Raw genomic sequence first — 14953 nt, forward strand, 5'->3', positions numbered from 1 at the left:
ACCAATTACCATGACTACTTGTTATATTAGATATACACTTTCAACGTTTTATTATAGAAGTGAAAAAAGAAATAAAATAAAATAGAAAAGAGTAAGTTTTAAGAGTGCATAGTATCAGGATTTAGATAATTTATTATTATAATATTATTATATTATAATTTTTTTTCTATGATTCTATAAGTAAGTTATATTATTTTTTATTGGAAATATAATAGCAAGTATATGGTGGTTATTTAATTATAATAATAAAAAAATTTATAATAATTTTTTTTAATTATAATTAAATAATTTTCCTAGTATCACGATTAGGATAATTTGTTAATTATAATAATAAAAAATTGAAAATTAATATTATAATTTATATCTATTCTATAGATTATTATACTTTCTATTTTATTAAAAAAAATTATTAAAATAAATTTCTTTAATATTCCAATTAAATAATACAATTTTTTTTTTATATGACTAAGTCAATGCATGTCTTTGGATATTTATTATAAAAACATATAAAAAAAAAAAATAAATAAATAAATTCAACGAACATATTTAAAAATTTGATGAATAAAATATACATTCTAAAGAAATAATATAATATATCAAAATAAAAGTAAAAAATATCACACGCACGTTAGTTCGATGCTATGGAATGATTCAAAAAGTATTCAAATGTTTAAAAGCATTCCTGTCAGGTGTGAAAGTATCGGAATAATGGGGAAAAGCCTTTTTTCTTTCATTTTATTTTTTGAAAGAGAATGAGAGAGAAAGAGAAAAAGGTTGATTTCATGGAAGAGATCCTTCGCACGGGCGATCTTTAACAGGATCACCGGTTTTCTCTGTTTAATGCGATCGTATTACAATGAAATTCCCCGAGAGTGCATTATATCTGAGAAGTAAATGCGTTTTCTCGCGAATCCGCATTCGCCGATATGCCATTTCCGACGAAGGTGCTTTTAATGCATCGTCGATTGAGGCTGCCAGGAATATCCAAGCACTACAATCGCGGGGTTCTAGCAAATCTGGATGCACTTGCACACCAGTAGTATTCGTTTCTCATTCTATTTCTTTCATTCTTTCATTCTTTCTTTCTTTCTTTCCTATATCTTTTTACTACCCGTTTACTCTTTCTCTCTCTCTCTCTCTCTCTCTCTCTCGCTCTCTTTCTTTCTCATCGTTTTTATCCGGATTGCAATCTGAAACAGGATACACTATGCTCAAGGAAATACTGGGATATTTGGAAAAATGTTTTTTACCACCAAGGTGCATATTTATTTCCTTTTTCTTCTTTTTCTTTTCTTCTCTTTCTATCTATTTAGATACTATTAATTAAACATTTAAATTAGGTTTATCAATGGGAATTTAAAATTGTGGTAATTTGATTTCGACGATTATTATTGATTGAGAAGTTAATTATTGTTCTTTTATTTTTAATTTCTTTTTTTAATTTATTATTTTATTTATTTTGTCGATATTTAACTAACTGACACTGATCTGATAATAATTGATTTTTAATTAATAAGATTTTTGGATTTAGAAATTTAAATTAGGTTTATCACTGGTAATAATCTAAAATCGTGGTAATTTATTTTCGAAGATTGTAATAGAAATAATAATTGTATTATTTTATTTATTTCTCGATATTTAACGAATTGACCCAACAACGATTTAATAATTAAATTAATTCAATCTGCAATATCTTTCTACTAAGAAAAAGTCCTTAAATTATTTTAACAATTTGATTAATATGTTAATTATCTCATTTTAATTGTGAAATAAATATGTTAAATTATATAATGAAATAATTGTGTTTAAAAAATTGTAATAATTCATTAAACTCTTAGATTGACATTATACGTAATATTTTTTTTCTACCATAAAAATCATATAATTTTAATGAACATAAATCCTCATTGAAAATCTTTGGTATTAACGAGACCTTGTCTTTATTGTCTCTATTTCAGTATAACGTGGATGAATATTTGAAAGGTTAATATCCTATCGTATTTTCGTTGTGTACGTATCCGTCCGTTGTCTATCACTAAAACTGGCAATCAATTTTTTGTTTATTCTGCGTACTCTCCTCCCTTTTTCCTTCCCTTTCCTCCCATCACCCTCTTCATCACGCTCTTATTTTGGGTTCACTTTTATCGGTACGATATATCTCGAACAATCTCGAAATATCAGCTTTTGCGTTTGATTGTTTTCAAATATCGATTTATCGTTAATTTATCAATTTACGAGATAACTTTATCGGTTTTAAACATTATTCGAATAAATGTTAAATAAATAAATAAATGAATGAAAAATAAATTTAAATTAAATTAACTGTCAAACGTCAACGCGTTCAAGAGAGAATTTTGTTTTGTGTTATCAAATTTAAAACTGATTATTATAGTGATTTTTAAAGATATAAATGCACAATAGAAGTTTTTTATTTTTAATAAATAAAATCAAATCAAATTTTATACAGTTAATTATTTAAAATCATTATTATTATTATTATTATTATTATTATTATTATTATTATTATTATTATTATTATTATTATTAAAATCAAATGTCACTTTGTTTCGAGTAATTTGTAGAATTTTTTTTTCCAAAAATTTATTCAAACGAATCCAATGGGAATGTACCATTAACGTGAATAAAAATATAAAAAATAAAAACAAATAGAAATGCGGTATGTATACAGAAAAAAAGGTTGAAATATATTTGCAGATGCAAATTTTATTGCTTTGCTAGTTGCACGCGTTAAAAAAAACTTATGTGTCTCGTAAATGGGTGGATGGTAGCTTTTTGAAATGACCAAAAATTTCATTACCGGAGATTTTTCATTCCATGTATGTTATTTACATGACCAGGACCATAGAAAAAAATCTCTATTAACAGAATTCAGATTATTATTAAATGTCAAACGTAACGAAACATAATTAAATATTTTTATTATTAACAAATTACGTTAACAATCAAATTATTTAAAATTAAGTTAACAGTTAACTTTGATTAACGAGTATACTTGTCAATGTATCAAACAAACGATTGTAAAAACTAACACACACACACACCCCCACGTAAATAAAAACTCTGATGCATGTAAGTGTACGTGTACACATGTGCACATATGCGTGCATGCATACAACGTTTAGGAATGTACAAACTCATTTGAAAGGAAAGTTTGACAGGACATGCGTATTACAAGGACGAGCAGAAGGACATTTTCGATGGGTAAAATGTTTCCAAAAAGCTTTCCGATGAAAACTGCTAGGAAATTTTGTTCGTGGAATGATAATAAACGGGGTGGGGTTAGAAAAGGGAAGGAAGTAAAAAAAAGAACCAAAAAAAAAAGAGTAACATAGGGAAAAAGGGAACGAGGATTTTGGGTAAGGGAGAGCGATAGATAGGGGTTGAAATAAGAGTGGGGTGAGATGAGGTAGGATGGTGGGATGTGTCCAGTTTGTGGGTGGAATCGACGGTCATACGTGGAGAGAAAAAAAATGAAAAAGAAGAAAAAAAAGCATACGTGACATCTGACGCAGCCCTCCCCCTTTCTCCTCCTATCCCTTCCTACCCCTTTTTGGGCTGCTACGGTCGAACCTTTTTTGTAATAAAGCTTCGGAATCCCAGAAAAAGCGTCATCGCGTATTAAGCGGTCGCCGGATATTAAAGCGCAATCTGAAATTTTGCGATGGCTGCAAAAGGCTGAGGGGTGAAGGTGAGGGTGAAGGTGAGGGTAAGGGGGTAAAACTGGGACCGAAATAGGGTGGGGGTTTGGATAAAACGAATGATGAAACAAAATTTGTACAAATAAAGAAAAGAAAATGAAGAAGTTGAGGTAGAAGAAATGGAAACAAATAAAAATGAAATAACGAACGTATAAATACTTGTGTGTGTATATGTGTGTAGGGGTGTGTGTGTATGTGTGTGTGTGTGTGAATGCACGCGTTCATATCTATCTCTTCGTTTCACATTGGAGTATTATTTGCTAAATGGAAAATGTCAGTTTAATGACCATGTCCTTGCCAAACCATTTCGTAAAAAGACACCCAACCTGACCACTCGTTTCGTTTTTTTTTTTTTTATTACTTTTTTTTGTTTACATCAAGCTTTTGGTTATTTATTTATACTCGTACGTACGACGATGATACAGGAAGTTTGAAAAATAAGAAAAAAAAACTTGAGATAACAAAGAGAGGAAGAATTATTCCAAATATTGTCAATTTTTAATGAAAATCATGGTTTTTTTTTATTCTATGCTTGTAATACGTGCTCGTGTGTGTATTTTTATAATTTGTATATATATATATATAATATAAAATAGAATAAAATCACAATGCGAAAAGAGAAACATGACGAGTGTATGAAATATCTTTTTATATATTTTGTTTTAATTGAATCATTTAAAAAAAAAAGTGTGAGATAAATATTGACAAAAAATTGACCAACATTGTCCATGCATTTATATTTCAATTTTTTTTTTGCTTTTAGGATAATTAAAAAAAAAAAATAAAAAAGTACAAATCAAATTAGAACCAATTAGTATGGGGATTGAGTAGTATGTGCAAAAAAAAAGAAAAAAAATATGATGACTATGCAAAAGTGCATGTTTTTTTTTATCCGGTATGCTATAAATGCACGTTTGTAGTTGTATCAACATTTTTATTTAATATTACCCTCTCCAAATGTTTCTATAAAAAAGAACAAAAAAAAAGAGAAAAAAGAGAGAGAGAAAAAAAATAACTAAAAACGATAGAAAAAGTAAAATGTAAAATGATATTACAAAAAAAATAATATAACACGAAAATAAAAAAGGGATGAAAATGAAGTTGGTAGAGTAATCAAAATTTTTGTTAATTTGTAAAAAAAAAAAAAAAAAGAAAGAAAGAGACAAGAATATGAAGAAGAATAATAAGAGGTAGATGAAGGGATGAGTTAAAAAAAGATGGGGTTGGTGGGGTTGGAATGGAGAGGGTAGGTTAGAAGGTTAGAAAATAAGAAAGCAAAAAAACAAAAAGAAAGAAAGAAAGAAAGAGACAAGAATAAGAAGAAGAATGAGAAGAGGTAGATGAAGGGATGAGTTAAAAAGAGATGGGGTTGGTGGGGTTGGAATTGAGAGGGTAGGTTAGAATAGCACTTGGATGATTGCCAATGAATGCTTAAATGGAGAGGAGGACCTGTTGATAATCGCACGATATAATGCCTCGGGACTTCTTACTCCGTTCTTGACTTCCTTTATCATCCTGCTCGAACCACCCCCTCCCCAAGTTTAACTCTGTTCAAATCCCTACCCCTTTCTCACCACCAATAACCCAACACCCACTCCAATAATCTACCACCCATCCTACAATCACCACTACACCAACATTCGACTACTATCTGTGGTTCGTTGGTTGGTTGGTTGGTTGGTTGGTTAGGTTTGCAGTTTTATTCTTCGCACTTTTCTTATTCCGTACGATAACTGGGGGATGAAGGGATGAAAGGGGTGAATTATGTAAGGCGTGTACATTGAAAGAAATTTACGAGCGATTTGTCGAAGCATTAGGCGAAAAGATACCACCACTACCATAAACCATCACCACTATTACTATCACAGAAGTGTTGGAATTTTTATTAACCCTTCTTCACTTTTTATCTGTCTTTTTCTTCTTTTTTTTTTTTTCGTTTGTTTGTTTCCTGGTGTATTTTCTTTTTTTCTTCTTTCTTTCTTATTTACGCGTTTTATGATAAGGTAGGATAGGATAAGGGTTGTAAAAAAATATTTCACGTGCGATGTATATTAATCTGGTAAACCGGTTGTTTCTCTTTTTTTTTTTTTTTTTACATTTTACTAAAAGGGAAATATATTGGATAATTTTTTGTGATAACCAGATTTAAATGATATTATTCGATTAACAATTTATACGATTGAAAATTACTTGAAATTGAATAATAACGAATAAATGAATAAAAAAACAAATGGGAATAATGAAACAAAAAAAAATATAACAAAATCGAATTGATTTCAACGTAATCTAAATGTATATATATGTATATATATATATATATATACATACTCACAACTATAGTCATCTAATCCAGAGAATTCGATTAAGGAATATCTCGATTTCTTAACAAAAATCTAAAAGCGTGTCGGAACGATCTAAGAATTGGAGAGATTTAATTTAAAGCATAGAGTGAGAGTGAGGAGAGTGTAGCTGAATGAACTCGGTGCAGTTTCAAAAAAAAAAAAATATAGAGAAAATAAAAGAAAACTCCAACAGACTAAAAGAGAAAGATATAAAATGAAAGATTGGATGAAAGGAGACTACTACGAAGGATAAGAAAGAATTAAAAAAATAGAAGAAGAAGAAGAAGAAGAAGTATTTAAAAGTGCAAAGAAAAAAGGAAAGAAGATGAAAGATGGCAAAAAAGAACAAGAAAAAGAAAAAGAAGAAAAATAACCGTAAGGGATCTTGAGTTTCCGTTGCACGTCGATCGGATAATCGAAAGGTGGCTCTTCTTCATTGACCGTTCAGAATAAAAGTTAAATCTTGCCAATTATCGAGTTGATAGAGTAAAAGAGAACGATATATAGAATGTGTATATATGTGTGTGTATGTGTTTGTGTGTTAAGATAGAAGAGAGTAGGACAAAGTCAACGATGAAAGTTTCATCAGGAAGCGTCTATCAGGGTGTCGGTGGTCCATGGAAGATATGTGAGCGTTCAATGTTTAACTACGTGATACTCTCATCAGTCGAGTGGACCCTTAGGATCACTTTTATCTTCCATCTTTGTCCTTAGGGAGATCTAAGATGCTTCCTCTTTCACTTCTTCTTCTTCTTATTCTCTTTTCTTTTCTTTATGTTTCACGTTATACTGTCTTCTTTCTTCACTACGTTAGTTTTATTTCATTCTATCTTTCATCCACTTGATGTTCACACAAAGAACCACTCCTTAACTCTCTTCCTCCCCCCCCCTCCTTAAAATAGAACACATAGGTTTGGTTCGAAAACGTTCACCGTTTCAAGTGGAAAATCCGTTAAGTAAACTTCTCAGTTATATCCCACTGATCTAGAGAAAAGGTGTATGTATATGTGTGTGTGTGTGTGTGTGTGTTTGCACTATGCTGCTCCAACCAATAGAACTTTACGATATGCCTTAACCATGGTTAACGTTTCTTCTACTATCTTTCTTTTTTCTTTCTTTCTTTCTTTCTTTCTTTTTTTTTTTTTTCTTTATATCTTTCATTTTTTTCTTCTTCCTTTTTTTACGACGATTAATTTAAGTTACTGGTAGTTTGAAATACAAGAACCTGACTGGTTTTAAACTACTTAAGAATAAAGGGGATTATTGTTATTGCGTTTTATACGACACAGTGTCTGTTTTAACGATAGAAATAAATTTCTAAATGTGTTTCGTTTTAAAGTAAGAAGAAATATACCTAACGTCCTATTGAGTTCAAATAAATAGTTTAACGTATTAAATATTACAAAGGATGTTTTATCAGAAAATATTTGTCATTAAATTGCATTTAATAAAATTAATTTAATTAATTTAATGCTGTTGTTTTTATTTTTTTTTATTTTTTTTTTGATGTTAAGAAAATTTATTACAAGTTTATAATACCTTGTTAAATGTTTCACATGAGTGATGTGTTGATTTTTGAAATTCAGTGGAATCATTTCTTTTCTTTTTGTTTTTTAATCAAATTAATTAAATGAATAAATTAATAAATAAAAATAAAAATTTATTTTATTACACTAAACAAAAATCTACAATTAATTTAACAAATAAAACAAAATAAAGTGTTGCTACTATTTCTTTTATGTTAAGAAAATTTATTACAAGTTTACAATACCTTGTTAAATGTTTCACATAAGTGGTGTGTTGTTTTTGAAACACATTACAATCATTTCTTTTCTTTTTCTTCATCTAAATATTAAAATACGAAGAAACATTTAAACTCGAACTACGATGTTCAATCATTTCGAAAGACAACTTTTACGCAAATGTTCTAATTTTGTTTCTAAAATTTATTATATTATTTCTTCTATTATTATCCTTACTGGGGAAGAGGAAGGGGAAAGGTGGTAAACACAACAGGTATCTGATACATCAGCACCATTCGCTATTGGCAACGTTCCAAGTTGTTAAAAGAACGGCCTTGAAAATAAACAAAAAGTGTTAAAGATCCGTAATACTTCTAACTTGAAATATTTCCAAGAAAATAACAAACAAACAAAAATAGACATCGTTTGTAAGCATAAAATAAGGAAAATAAAATCAAAACCTGTAGAAGAAGAAGAAGAAGAAGAAGAAGAAGAAGAAGAAGAAGAAAAATATATTCGTGGATCTTTAAAATTAGCGTTTAGAAACTAATGAACGGAAGAATGAAGATAGGAATAAAGAAGAAAAGAAGAAAAAGAAAAATTGAACCGAAGATAAAACACCGATGATTGTGAAAGATTGCGAAAAAAAAAATTAAGAGGTGGTAGAGGGTAGAAAATGAAGGGAGGTGTGGGAGGAAATTAAACGAAAACAAGCTGATAAGACAACTTCCGTTGACTATCTAGCAACTACTCTGTGTGTTTCTTTTTTTATTTTACACAAAGTTTATTTCTTTTACTCTTTTATCTTTTTTCCAACTAAAAACAAACAAAAATAAAATAGGAATAAGGAAGAACACAGAATTGTTTAAAAAATATTATACGTATATTTAATATATTGTTTATTATTATATTATTTATATTAATATTATTATTAGTATTATTATTATATATATGTAGTATTATTATATACATTATTAATATTATTATATAGTATATATTTATATTATATTATTATTATTATTATTATTATTATTATTATTATTATTATTTGAATTATTTTAAATGAATATATATTTAATTTAAAATTAAATTACAAACTAGTATTAACCATAAACCTTTGTTATTGATTGTGCTATAGATTAATAAATAAAAAAATAAACAATAATTTTATTTAATCAATTGATTCTTAAATAAATTGATTCTCTTGATCATCCTGTGTTTTTTATTTAATTTTATTTGTTTTTTTTTCTTATTATTTGTTCTATTTACGAAATAGGTGGAGAGAAAACGATTCGATTATTTTTCCGTGTTCATTTTTTTATTTTTATTTTTTATTTTCTATTTTATCTCAAAGAATCTTCTATTTATTAGAAAAGGATTAAAGTAGTAAAAAGGCGAGAGAAAGAGAGAGAGAGAGAGAGAGAAAGGAAAATACAATTGAGTTAGTCGACTGATAGTTCTGCTGTTCTATCAGAGAAACGAACGAACCCTTCGTTACTGATGATTGTAACTAATTTCCTTTAGCAGGACGGTAGTAAATCGAATGAATTTATCTGGAAACTCGAAGGGAAGCTAAAAGATGGCGAAGATACCAGATTAACGTTGCTACAATCATTTGTATACGTTTATATTAGATTTTACTACATGATATTATATTCACCATAATTTTCAACATTTTCTATATATATATGTTTCTTTTCTTTTTTTAAATATAACATTACATTAAATATTGTTTCTAAACACATAAATATATTACAGTAATTAATTAAAAACACGAATCAAGTATTATATTAAGTGGTTCGGAAAGTCGTTTCATTTTTTGCTAACGCAATAATGGCATTAGTTGATGCAAACCGACAAATAGTAACACATGAGATCGATGAGAGGTTAAATTTATCAAATTCAACTATTTATGACCATTTGAAAGGTTTAGGTTTAACCTCGAAGTAAAAATTGTCTTCATTTTTACAAAAGAAAAACGAAACTTTCGACTTTCCGAATCACCTAATAGAATAACACACAAACACAGTAGTCATTTTTTTTTATGACAACATTGCATTAAAATCATCCCCAAAAAATTAAATAATGAAGCAATTAATTTAACCAGAGAATCAAGTATTTTATGATAATACTTAAACACAATATACTCATTGTTTTAATTAAAATATTGCATGAAAATCATCCGCAAAAAATTAAATAATGAAGCAATTAATTAAACAAGATAATCAAGTATTTTATGATAATACTTAAACACAATACTCATTGTTTTAATTATAATATTACATGAAAATCATCCGCAAAAAATGAAATAATGAAGCAATTATATTAAATACGCGAATTAAGTATTATATAATAATACACAAATATGAATACTTATAAGAACTGATATAATAATAAGTTGTATAAAAAAACTTTATCTAGGGTAAAACGATACAATTCAACCTAAAGAAAACATTCTGCAATATAAAAAAAGGATCGTTTCCAAGTATTTTTTTATTCTTGTTTGAAATAAAAAAAGAATAAAAAACAATATTATAAAACAATGAGTTGAATAGTTTTCGAGTTACTTTTTCTTTTCCCCAGATAAAACTCGTGCATTTAATGTAGTATAAAAAATACTTGAGAACACCTATGACACTTTGTTTTGTTACTTATGTTATTTTTTCTTTTTCCTTTTTCTTTTCACACTGTACATTTAAAACACTTTCATGTATATAATTCTTTGAAAATATTTGACTTGTTTGAAAATTCTGAAAATCAAATAAATTTTTCATACACTTTCCATTCTTATATATGTAATTGTAATGATGAATAGAATTTGTGATTGATTTAAAAGTGAAGTGAAAGATCATCAACAGGTCTTCGAATCAGTGAAAATAGTCATTGGCAAAATTCCAAAGAAGTGAGTTCACGAACGACGTGTCAGTTTCGACATCGGGCCACAGGTGCGCCAAACGAGCAAAACAACGGATGCAGAAGGTTGCAACAGCAAGAAGAGAGAGATCTTTTATCGAAGGGTAGCATGGTGAAATAAAAAAAAGGAAAAGAAACAAAAAGGAACATTCGTGAAACGATCGAGAAGAAAAAAGAAAAGAAAAAGTGAAGGAAACAAGACATCAAAGTGGTTTAAATACCCTCAAGGAAAATACATCCTTTCTCTTTTTATTTCTTGCATATTTAACACGCATTATCGATAATATTAAAAGAAGAAAAATATTCATTGCAAACGTTGAGATTTCATTTCTGTTTTGTTCAATTCACTTACACTTTTCACTGATGTCATTTAATTTAATTTTATTTATTGTTTTAAATTTGTTATTCACATATTTCATGAAAATAAATTATTTTCTTCCTTTTGCACTCGTTTTCATTGGATACATCACTTTCGACATTTTTCTTATTTAGTTTTTGTTGCTGTTGTCGTTGTTGTATTTTTACTACTTGTATTTTTGGATTAATTTTATAATTTTTATAATATTTTTATCATTTTTGTACTCTTTTACTATTCATATTTTTATAATAATTATAAAAACGTGAATTTGTTACTCTAATATTAATTGACTGTTAAAACTTTGAAGCTCGGAATTTCTTCAGCACTCTGATTTTACTGCATCATAACAAACTACTTAAATAAAATTTTTCTTTTTTAAAGATTGTGCGAATAATACAAAAATATTTACATAAATTAAAAATAATAAATTGTGTGTGTGTGTGTGTGTGTGTCAGGGCTTTTGTAAAGTAATAAATATATTGTTTAGTTTTGAAATGTAAAACAAAACTTTGAAGCTTCTCGTTAGCTTCTTCTATAAATTTCATTATCAACTAATTCATTGAACAACGACGGTATACTCAAAAACTTTTTGATAATTAAAAAAACAAAAAATAAAGACAGAGAAAGAGAAATATGTTAACAAATTTGTCAATTAATTTATCGCGTTTTAATTTTGATTTTAACTGAAGTAAAAGTTTGAAACTTTTGTATTTTTTTTCTTTTCTTCGAATGTCATCAATTATCTGGATTTGTCGAAAAGCAAACAAGGATGTTAAATCAGGATTGAACTAACTCGAAAAATTTGACTCAAAGGTGAGAGAAAGAATCGTCATCAACAGGTATCCACAATCCAGATTCAGTTTCTCGTTCAAGTCCAATAAGAAAATGGTATTGGTGTGGTGGTAAAACTGCACTTTTCACAAATCTTACAATCTAATCGACAATCGATAGAAAAACGACAAGAAAAGGAAAGACCAACGAACAAGTAAACAAAAAATACGCTTACAAGTGTTATATAGTGTTCTAAAAAAAATATATTATTTAATTCTAGCATAAATATAAAACAAAATAAAAATTATTTGAAAAAATACAAACGATTTACAACCCCCTCCCCCCCCCCCAAAAAAAAAAAAAAGAAAGAAGAAAAGAAAGATTAACAAAAACTAAAAAACTAAAACAGAAGGTTGAATAAAACTGTAGAATAAAATCACTAAAAGACTTACCGTATTAGAGAAACACGTCAGAACAAATAGTTCCTAGTTAGACGTTCCTAGTAATATCCTTCGAATTTAAAAAACGTCCACTTCTGAAAATCCCCTTCTGAACGAAATAGTCCTCTTCTTTCACGATGGTCAAGTAGCACAAGCAAGGACAAGGTTGGAAACAACGTGCCAACCGAATTATCAGTTCTCTTTGTAGAATAATAAAAAGATAACGACGCTGATGATAATAATGATGATGATGATAAATCAAATAAGATAGATAATAACAATTTGTTCGTAATTAACAACGATGATGATGACGACGACAACAACAACAACAACAATATAGACGACAACGACGACGACGACGACGACGACGACGAAAATTGTAATTGTTTCAATGGGATCCTTAAAAGCATATCACTGTTCGCGAATGTTTAGGAGATGGTAAGGTAAGGGTGGGAATGGGGTATACTGATCCTTTATTCTATACTTATTTAATAACAAATTAACATATTAAAATTTATACGTATATATACATATATTGTATATATACATATATATACACATATATATATATACAATCACGTAAGAAATAAAATGAAAATTGGTAACAAAAAAATGAAAGATAAATAGAACAAAAAAATAGCGTACAATTTAAATAAATTGAACGATGATGATACAAATGAATGAACGAATGAATGAATAAGTTTAAAGTAAGAGTAAGATGAAGAGAGAAAATGATAGGAGAGAAAGAGAGAGAGAGAGAAGAATAGAGAAAAGAGAGATCACCGGGGCGCGCGCGGTTTCACTCGTTGGGGGTGTCGCGGTGCGACTGTAGCACAATTGCAACCCTCTCACGATCTCGCGGCTTCCATCCCCCTACTACTACTATTCCTCCCTCCTCTAACTCTCTCTCAACCATCCTCCCCTCTCTTCGTCGCACGCGACTTCTCCCCACCATGATACTCTCCCACAACTTCTACCTTTCCCTCTCCCCTTTCTTCTTCTTCTTCTGTACCTGGTTTTACTATCTCTCAACTAGTTTCTATTTCTATCTGTCTCTTTCTATTTCTAGGATTTTCTCTCTAGTTCTCTCTATATATTGCGTGAAGCATTTGGAACTAGCTAATTTGTTGTAAATTTGATGATCATTGGTGTTTTATTATTAATATAATAGATAATGTAAATTGTTAGTATTATGTGTATATGAAAATTTATTATTATATATATACCTAATTTAATATAATTTAATATAATGTAATATAATGTAATATATATTTAATAATATAATGTAAATTATTAGTATTATATATATATATGGAAATTTAATATTATATATATACCTAATTTAATATAATTTAATATAATATATATTTAATATACATTTTTAATTTAATTATATTTTAAATTATAATATTTTTAATTAAATTTTTAATATTAATTTTTCATATATATTTAAACCTAGCCAACGAAATAACATTGCATATACCTAACACCTAATCAATCAATTAATCATGAAATCAATTTTATTCGATGATATAAATATCAAAAGTTTTAAATGTTTCACCCTATATAAGTATATCGTAAACCCTTAGAATAGTAGGGGGTAAGTCTAGCCACTCCTACAGAGCTACGACGTGCCTTTTCGAAAAGCCCTCTCGTGGGTTCTGAGTGCACCTAAACTCAGGTTCTTCGTTCAGGTGGCCTTACACTGATTGCTAAGGATGGATGAGATGGGGATAAGATGGGGATGAAATGGTTGGATAGATGGACAAACGGATAGATGGATGGATGGATGGATGGATGGATGGATGGATGGATGGATAGATCATTGGTTGCAATGGATACGATGGATGAATAGATGGATGAATTGATGGATGAATTGATTGAGAATCTTCTCTTGAAGAAGACCGCGCATCGTCCTGCAATCGTCCCGCGCACGCCCTCTCACTATCTTCCCCCACCCTCCTTTCATCCCACCCCTTTCTTACCCTCTCTCACTCTTCTAACGTTTCTAGAGTGGTATCTTGATACTAGAGAATAGTTCTTAGACGATCAAGTACTTGCTTTAAGAGAATTTCATGTTAAGGGATAAATATAATGTCAAAGGATAACTATAACATATTCTTCGTTGTATTTTTTATTCTTTTTTTTTATTAGGATTGTTAGGATTTTATTTTGAATTATTTTATTTTTATTTATTTATTTATTTATTTTTTTTTTAATAACAAAGTTATAGATAGTAATTATAGAAATATAGAAAATAATATATACATAAAGTATATTGAAATATTGAAAATATTTATCTTATTAATATTAAACTTAGGTGTGTGTGGGTGTGTGTTTGATGGACTGCATATTGCAATATTGCAATTGTTTAAATTGCAATATCTTAATTATTTTTTAAATGCTATTAGAGTTGTACGATTAAACAAATTATGACAATAAAAAGTATAACGTTACTTGTACATTTAATTTTAATTATGAATAATTAATGGATACGTTTAATTATTAATATTATCAAAATACTATAGAAGAGTATATATGCACAAGTTTGTGTGTAGGAGTGTAAGATTTTGTCCATAATAATTTTCTTATTCCTATGAACGATGGAGTATCCCATAAAGATGTAACTTTCGTTGAACAGTTTTGACGAGCTCACGAATGTTCGTCG

At 28.5% G+C, this 14953-nt stretch overlaps 1 protein-coding gene across 6 annotated transcripts in view; it reads right to left on the reverse strand.

The window, feature by feature from the left end:
• The window catches only part of DIP-lambda (Dpr-interacting protein lambda), a 158719-nt gene extending 145555 nt beyond the window's left edge, over positions 1-13164 (reverse strand). The window contains exons 1-2 of one of the 6 annotated variants that reach the window (XM_089175633.1): positions 13069-13164; positions 12298-12763 (exon numbers count right to left, since the gene is read on the reverse strand). The gene's annotated coding sequence lies outside the window, so the exon portion shown is untranslated. The other 5 variants (XM_015320304.2, XM_015320303.2, XM_089175634.1 and 2 more) reach the window with 5 other exon arrangements.
• Positions 13165-14953: the final 1789 nt, after the last annotated feature.

The sequence above is a fragment of the Polistes dominula genome, unplaced genomic scaffold, assembly GCF_049000335.1.
Source record: "Polistes dominula isolate Pdom_NZ unplaced genomic scaffold, Pdom_raw_medaka contig_17, whole genome shotgun sequence".
Classification (NCBI taxonomy): domain Eukaryota; kingdom Metazoa; phylum Arthropoda; class Insecta; order Hymenoptera; family Vespidae; genus Polistes; species Polistes dominula.